The following is a 9494-nucleotide window of genomic DNA, read 5'->3' as shown; positions in this document are numbered from 1 at the left end:
GGCGTCGCAGCTACAGGCACAAAATTTTGCACAGTCACACGTCTGGACCCCGAGAGCGTCAAAGCTATGTTGTGAGGTGAAATTTTAACCCTGCGCGTTCCAATTCACCAAACAATTTTGCCCCTATCTACATAATGGGAAAAAATTGAAAGGAAAAGTGTTGGAGGCAAATTGACAGCCAGGAGGAGATGGCATACAGGTATATACTATATACAGGGGAGATGATACACACGTATATACTATATACAGGAGGAGATGACATACAGGTATATATTATATACAGGAGGAGATCACATACAGGTATATATTATATACAGGGGAGATGACATAAAGGTATATACTATATACAGGGGAGATGACATACAGGTGTATACTATATACAGGGGAGATGACTTACAGGTATATACTATATACAGGAGATGACATACAGGTATATACTGTATACAGGAAAAAATGACATACAGGTATATACTATATACAGGAAATGACATTCCGGTATATACTATATACAGGAGATGACATACAGGTATTTACTATATACAGGGGAGATGACGTACAGGTATATAAAGGAGATGACATACAGGTACAGTATATGCTATATACAGGATAGATGACATAAAGGTATATACTATATACAGGAGATGATATACAGGTATATACTATATACAGGGGAGATGACATACACGTATATACTATATACAGGGGAGATGACTTACAGGCATATACTATATACAGGAGGAGATGACACACAGGTATATACTATATACAGGGGAGATGACATACAGGTATATACTATATACATGGGAGATGACACACATATATACTATATACAGGGGAGATGACATACAGGTATATACTATATACAGGAGAAGATGACACACAGGTATATACTATATAGGAGCAGATGACACACAAGTATATACTATATACAGGGGAGATGACACACATATATACTATATACAGGAGAAATGACATACGGGTATATACTATATACAGGAGGAGATGACATACAGGTATATACTATATACAGGAGCAGATGACATACAGGTATATACTGAGGGGAAAATAAGAGGTGTGAGGTGAAAATGAAGAGGTGTGAGTGCAAAAAGAGAGGAGTGAGGGGAAAATAGTGGAGTGATTGGAAAAAGACAGGTGTGAGGTCAAAATGACAGGTGTTGGGGGGAAATGAGAGAAGTGAGGGGAGAAAATGAGAGGTGTGAGTGGGAAAATGAGGTGTGGGGGAAAATGAGAGGAGTGAGGGGAAAATGAGAGATGTGAGGGGGAAAATGAGAGAAGTGAGGTGCTATAACTATCAGTTAGTTACTATGCCTGGGCAACGCCGGGCTCTTCAGCTAGTAGTATATAAATCCCTTTATGGCCCTGGAAACAGGTATTCCATGGTTGAAAAGTCTTCCCTATCCCTAAATTCCTTACCCATTCTGTGGCATCAGTGGGGTCCACACACCGTAGCCACAGATAGAAAACGCAAGTTAATTGCAATCTTGCTTACTTCATGTTGTCTAACAAACTAAAGCACTTTGATTACTGGAGAATATAATATATTTGGTTAATACTTTGTCATTCATGTCCTAGGGCATATATTAGTAGACCAAGCCCAGGCAACGGCCATGTGGCTTACTAGAGAAAGTGATAAAATATTTTTGCGAAAACTTGTGTAAGAAGTTACTTCTCAGGGAATCTGCATTGTTAGGGCATGCTCATACAGGGTTTTCATTATTTGAAATAATTCTAATTTTACGTGAATTTTTCTGCCTGAAAAATGTGAGACACACTTTGTTTATTTGGGTGCAATTTTTCCTTTGCTTCCAGTTCGTTTCAGGGGCAGTTTTGGTCTGTTGTTTTTTGTACAGAAAACAATCCAAGAATTAATATAAAATTTTTTACCATGTGTAAAAAAACAAAAGACAAAATGCTTAGTAAACAACAAAGGCACATTTTCTTGGAAGCTTAGATGAAGCAGACTTGATTCTGTGCCAAAAATTCACAGAAAAAACCCTTGACCCTACCCAAATGATATTTGAAAGTGGAATGGAAAGGGTATACAGTGAACTAACAACAGGCCCTTCTGTTTTGGGTGACCAAACCTGGCCGTGTTTTGATCTTTGTCCATAAATATAAGTAAAACCAAAGAACTGTCAACTCAAATTAAACAAAAGGCTGTAGACCTACACAGATGGCAGTGAACGGTTATAAAAAAGCGAGTAATCACTTGCAATGATCTTTGAGCACAAGAAGGATGATAATAACAAAGATTAAAAAGAAGTCGATGTCTGGGCTTCTCACCCCTACATAAAGTGAGACACTAGGCAGTAAAAGAGGCAATGAATCAGGTTTATTACAAAATGTTTCTAGAACTGTCCCATTCTTCTAAGGACATTACTGTATACTGGGTTATTGGTAAGCGGTACTTGAATTCTGTAACTTACACCTTTGCAGAAGGAGTCAGATTTTCCCATATCCTTAAATATTCCTAACTATATAATTGGGGCAACAATTATGTTAAATTAGAAAAATGAAAAAAAAAAAATCAAATCTTAAAAAAACATACAGAATGATAAAAGATACACAAAGCCTGAATTTCATAACAGATAAGAAATCAATGACTTTCTAAGGACCAAGGATTAAGTTACTTTTTATAGTAACGTTTGATAAAAGAGATATGAGTTTTCAGGAATGTATTTCTAAAACAAAAACCTTGCTCTGGGATAAGAACTAGATCCCTATTGTAGAGGCAATTATGTACAGAGGCGGAGAAGATTGCCAGCGGTAACCTTTACAATACATCCATGCACAATAATGAGCTATGTTTAATGGTGTGTTTTAACTGGAGGCATTTTCCTTCCTCTGGATCAGATAAATGGAAGATAAGAATCTGCCTGGAATTCCATGAACTTAGCTTGTTCTCATTATTCAGCCCCAAGGAGCGCGTATCATATCATCATGCATGATATAACCAAACTGTGCCAGGGCCCTGGAAGCAAAGCATATTGTGTGTGCTAATGACAGGACTACCCACCCAGACCTAGATAACCAACTTTGTGTTTTCGGGAAAATACATAGGCGGTATTTGTATATCTGCCAATGACCATACAAAGACATATTATGACTGCAGATGATGTTTTATTCTGATATAGCACTTATTTTCCATATAATTATGGCATATCCCGCCACAGTGGATATAAATACGTATTAATATGGTATACCACTGAGACATATTGCTTAAACTTTCCATGTCATTATGATAATTAGGGATCGGTCCTCTGGATATATCCCTTGAAGCTTTCTCCCTTAGCGGTGGTACTCCCCCAACCACCCGCTGTGTAGGAAACTGCCAAACACATGTATTAACATGGAGGTAGGGTACAATGTTCAAACCAAACTAGAGCTGTAGCCCATCACAGGGTCCTGGCAGGGGGTCCCCAGCTACTAGCAAAGGATAGCATATCAGAGCAAGATATTATCACTAGTGGGAAATCTTATTTAACCCCTTATCACCACAGCCATTTTAAGGCCCCGTCTCACATAGCGAGATCGCTAGCGAGATCGCTGCTGAGTCACAAGTTTTGTGACGCAACAGCGACCTCAGTAGCGATCTCGCTATGTGTGACACGTACCAGCGACCAGGCCCCTGCTGCGAGATCGCTGGTCGTGTCGGAATGGCCTGGACCTTTTTTTGGTCGTTGAGGTCCCGCTGACATCGCTGAATCGGTGTGTGTGACACCAATCCAGCGATGTCTTCACTGGTAACCAGGGTAAACATCGGGTTACTAAGCGCAGGGCCGCGCTTAGTAACCCGATGTTTACCCTGGTTACCAGCGTAAATGTAAAAAAAAAAAAACAGTACATACTCACCATCTGATGTCCGTCAGGTCCCTTGCCGTTTGCTTCCTGCTCTGACTGATGAGATCCGGCCGTACAGTGATAGCACAGCACAGCAGTGACGTCACCGCTGCACTCTGCTCTCACTGTACGGCGGCACTCAGTCAGAGCAGGAAGCAGACGGCAAGGGACCTGACGGACATCAGATGGTGAGTATGTACTGTTTGGGTTTTTTGGTAACCAGGGTAAACATCGGGTTACTAAGCGCGGCCCTGCGCTTAGTAACCCGATGTTTACCCTGGTTACCCGGGTGCTGCAGGGGGACTTCGGCATCGTTGAAGACAGTTTCAACGATGCCGAAGTCGTTCCCCTGATCGTTGGTCGCTGGAGAGCGGTCTGTGTGACAGCTCCCCAGCGACCACACAACGACTTACCAACGATCACGGCCAGGTCGTATCGCTGGTCGTGATCGTTGGTAAATCGCTATGTGAGACGGGGCTTTTAGTCACTAGGAAAAATTATGAGATGCAATTAAAATTAACACAGAACTGATTAAAGTTATAAATCAAGGCAATAGGTGAAGAAAACATATATACATCTATATACAAAGTAAAAAAAACAAAAGTAGAGTCGGTGACATGAACTTATTTACATGTATATACATAGTTACATCTTAAGTCAAACTGTGTATTATAGGGGTTTAACAATCCAATTCTACCTATACTCTTGTATCGCTGGTTAACCGGTGCAACCATCCCCTCTTGTTTTCCCTAATTGCCTCTTTGCAGTTTTGCACATGTTTATGTATCTATTATGCTCCTTTCACATCTTAATATATTCCATTAGTATTGCACCTCCATATTATCTTTAGGGTTCTTTCCAACAATTGACCTATCCCCACTCATACAGAATTGACTTGTTTAATCTCTAAAATATACAGGTTGACTTAGGATATAAGTATTGTAGGAGGGTCACTGGTAATGTGCTGGACGGGAAATGTTTCACTGAAGTTATTAGCTTTAGTGATGTAAATCTAAAAGTTTTGCTCCAACAAGGTATGTGCTGAGAGGGGTTAATCAGCCATGACAGGGCCAGGTCTATTATGAACAGCTGAAGATGTGGGTGGGACAGCTGTTCACCATATGTCCACCCTAGGGAGGAGTCCAAGAGCTAAAAGTGAAGCCTTTGGACTTAATGGTTTTTCTGTGTACTCTGCAGGGGAGCTGACCACCACAGTTGGGCTCTTGGTAAACAGAGCTGAATCCTGTTTCCTGTGTGGGCGAATCCAGCAGTTGTAAGGACTATAGTGAGAACTGTTTTGGTTATGTCAAGAAGACAGAATATGTCTATTTCTTTTGTTTGGACTGGTTTATGAAGCGTGTGTAAATAAACGAGTTGAAAATGTAAACGAGAAGCATTTCTGTGACTACCTCGTTAAGCAGCAGAGTGAGCTGATCTACCACAATATGTATAAACATGTGAATATGTTCATGTCACCTAGTCACGTTTTTTATTTACTATGTATATAGATATAAATGTTTTCTTCACCTATTGCCTTGCTTTATTATTATTATTATTTATTATTATTATTATTATTATTATTATTTTTATTATTATTTATTGTTATATTTATTCCATGGCGATTTACATGTGAGGAGAGGTATACATAATAAAACAAGTACAATAATCTTAAACAATACAAGTCATAACTGGTACAGGAGGAGAGAGGACCCTGCCCGCGAAGGCTCACAATCTACAAGGGATGGGTGAGGATACAGTAGGTGAGGATAGAACTGGTCACGCAGCGGTTTGGTCGATCGGTGGTTACTGCAGGTTGTAGGCTTTATAACTGTAATCAGTGCTGTGCTCATTTTAATTGTATCTCATGTTTTTTCCTAGTGACTAATTTGATAAAGATTCCATTACGTATTGTCACGATCAAGGAACAAGCTCTTACGTATATTATTATTATTATTATTATTTATTTATATATCAATATTAATTCCAAGGTGCTGTGCATGAGAAGGGGTTACATAGAAAGTTATAGGTATCATTTACAGTAAAGAAATTTACGATGACAGACTGGTACAGAGGTGAGAGGACCCTGTCCTTGCGGACTTACATTCTACGGGGCTTACATTCTACGTATCAATGCACTTACTGTATCTTCTCAAAAAACTTCACCATTTTTGCTTCACTAATAGAGTGTGCCGTGGACATTTCTTTCTGGACCTCTGGACCAGATTCCTGATGCTCTAGTCATCTCTAGACCAGATTCCTAATGCCTTCCCTGCATCTGGACCAGATTTCCGATGCACTCGTCATCTCTGGACCTGATTTCTGATGCTCTCACCATCACTGGACCGAATTCCTGATGCCCTTGCTGTCTATGGAGCATAATTTTCAGGTGTTGTACTAGTAAGACATACCGTATATACTCGAGTATAAGCCGACCCGAGAATAAGCCGACCCCCCTAATTTTGCCACAAAAAACTGGGAAAACTTAATGACTCAAGTAGAAACCTAGGGTGGAAAATGCAGCAGCTACTGGTAAATTTAAAAAATAAAAATAGGTACCAATAAAAGTAAAATTAATTGAGACATCAGTAGTTTAAGTGTTTTTGAATATTCATATTGAATCAGGAGCCCCATATAATTCTCCATACAGTTTATGATGGGCTCCATAAGATGCTCCATATTAAAATATGCCCCATACAATCCTGCACAAATGCTGATTATGGCCCCATAAGATGCTCCATAGACACATTTGCCCTGTATAATGCTCAACAAATGCGGATTGTGGCCCCATAAGATGCTCCATAGAGATATTTGCCCCATATAATGCTGCACATATGCTGATTATGGCCCCATAAGATGCTCCATAGACACATTTGTCCTATATAATGCTCCACAAATGCTGATTATGGCTTCATAAGATGCTCCATAGAGATATTTGCCCCATATAATGCTGCACATGGCCCCATACAGATATTTGCCCCATATAATGCTGCACATGGCCCGATAAGATGCTCCATACAGATATTTGCCCCATATGCTGTTGCTGCGATAAAAAAAATAAAAAATTACATGCTCACCTCTCAGGCCCCCGGCACTTGCTATATTTACCTGCTCCCCGTTCCATCGTCGGCGCCACTGTGTCTTCCTCATCCTCTGCACTGACTGTTCAGGCAGAGGGCAGCGCTCACTAATTGCGTCATCGCACCCTCTGACCTGAGTGTCACTGCAGAGGACGGGGAACGTGGAGCAGGTGAATATCGTGCACTGCGTTATACTCACCTGCTCCTGCCCGGTCCCTGCACATCTTCCCCGGTGCCAGCAGCTTCTTCCTGTAGTGAGCGGTCACATGGTACCGCTCATTACAGTAATGAATATGCTTCTCCACCCCTATGGGAGTGGAGCCAGGTCCATATTCATTACTGTAATGAGCGGTACCATGTGACCGCTCACTACAGGAACAAGCTGCCGGCGCCCAGAGAACCAGGGACGGCAGGGACCGCTCCAGGAGCAAGTGAGTATTATCACACAGCTGCCGCTTCCCCTCCCCTGCCAACCCCTGGGTATGAGTCGAGTATAAGCAGAGAGGGGCACTTTCAGCCTAAAAAAATGAGCTGTAATTCTCGGCTTATATATGAGTATATACGGTAAGTCCTTTTGGTCCTATGAGGTCCTATGATCTGGTTAAAGAGGTCTGGGATGATAGGGAGAGGATCCTGAGGATCCTGGACTGTGATACGATTGAGTTTACAGAAACTCAAAGCCGTGGCATAAACCCCATCTTTTTTCTTTACAAAGAAAAACCACGCAGCAATGGGGGTGAGGATGGTCTCATATGACCCTTTCAGACTTTCTGCGATAGAGTCTTTCATGGCCTTCCTCTCTGGACCATAGATACAGTGGGGGAAATAAGTATTTGATCCCTTGCTGATTTTGTAAGTTTGCCCACTGACAAATATACGAACAGTCTATAATTTTAAGGGTATAAAATATGTACATTTGGATTTGGATTTTGCAGTGAGAAATAAGTATTTGATCCCTCTGGCAAACAAGAGTTAATGGTGACAAAACCCTTGTTGTCAAGCACAGCAGTCAGACATTTTTTGTAGTTGATGATGAGGTTTGCGCACATGTCAGGAGGAATTTTGGTCCACTGCTCTTTGCAGATTATCTCTAAATCATTAAGATTTTAAGGCTGTCGCTTGCAACTCGGGGCTTCAGCTCCCTCCATAAGTTTTCTATGGGATTAAGGTTTGGAGAATGGCATCCCATTGATGCAGTGAAGTAGTCCTGTGCCCTTAGCAGAGGAACCCCCAAAAACATGTTTCCACCTCCATGCTTGACAGTGGGGACGGTGTTCTTTGGGTCATAGGCGAGTTCAGTTAATGCCAAAGACCTCAATTTTTTCTCATCTGACCACAGCACCTTCTCCCAATCACTCACAGAATCATCCAGGTGTTCATTGGCAAACTTCAGACGCGCCTGCACATGTGCCCTCTTGAGCAGGGGGACCTTGCGGGCATTGCAGGATTTAAGACCTTTACAGTGTAAAGTGTTACCATTGGTTTTCTTGGAGACTGTGGTCCCAGCTACCTTGAGATCATTAACAAGTTCCCCTCATGCAGTATTAGGCTGATCTCTCACCTTCCTCATGATCAAGGATACTCCACGAGGTGAGATTTTGCATGGTCCCCCAGATGTCAATTGACAGTCATTTTGTATTTCTTCCATTTTTTCTTACTATTGCACCAACAGTTGTCTCCTTCTGACCCATCGTCTTACATATAGTTTTGTAGCCCATTCCAGCTTTGTACAGGTCTATGATCTTGTCCCTGACATCCTTATAAAGCTCTTTGGTCTTGTCCATGTTGTAGAGGTTAGAGTCTGACTGATTAATTGAGTCTGTGGACAGGAGTCTTCTATAAAGGTGACTATTTTAGACAGCTGTCTTTAATGTTAAATGTTAAAATTAACCTACCCTTAAGATTATAGACTGTTCATGTCTTTGTCAGTGGGCAAACTTACAAAATCAGCCAGGGATCAAATAATTATTTCCCCCACTGTAGATAGGGACAGACAGATGCATAGAGAGATGGAAAGAGATAGATGGATAGAGATATAGATTGTTAGAATGAATGAGATACATAGAGAGAGAGATTATAGATAATCAGAAAAATAGAAACATGGACATAGATAGATAGATAGATAGATAGATAGATAGATAGATAGATAGATAGATAGATAGATAGATAGATAGATAGATAGATAGATACAGTGGATATATGAAAAGCTCTACGCACCCCTGTAAAAATTCTAGGTTTTTGTCACATAAAAAAATGAAATAATAAATAATGTAAATAATTTCTGAAAATCCAATGAAAAAAACTTGAAAGTACTTTGAGGGGTGAAATAAAAATAGCAAAAGTAAAATAATGTGGTTGCATAAGTGTGAACAGCCTCTTATTATTGGGGATGTGGTTGTGTTTAGGATTAGTCAGTCACATTTAAACTCCTGTTAAATAATAGTGTGTACATAGCTGCCATCATTCTAGTAAGAAATCCCTGACATTTTCTTAAGGTACCGTCACACTAAGCGACGCTGCAGCGATAGCGACAGCAATGCCGATCGCTGCAGCGTC

Source organism: Ranitomeya variabilis, chromosome 2 (genome assembly GCF_051348905.1).
Source record: "Ranitomeya variabilis isolate aRanVar5 chromosome 2, aRanVar5.hap1, whole genome shotgun sequence".
NCBI lineage: Eukaryota > Metazoa > Chordata > Amphibia > Anura > Dendrobatidae > Ranitomeya > Ranitomeya variabilis.
This window is presented reverse-complemented; position numbering follows the sequence as displayed.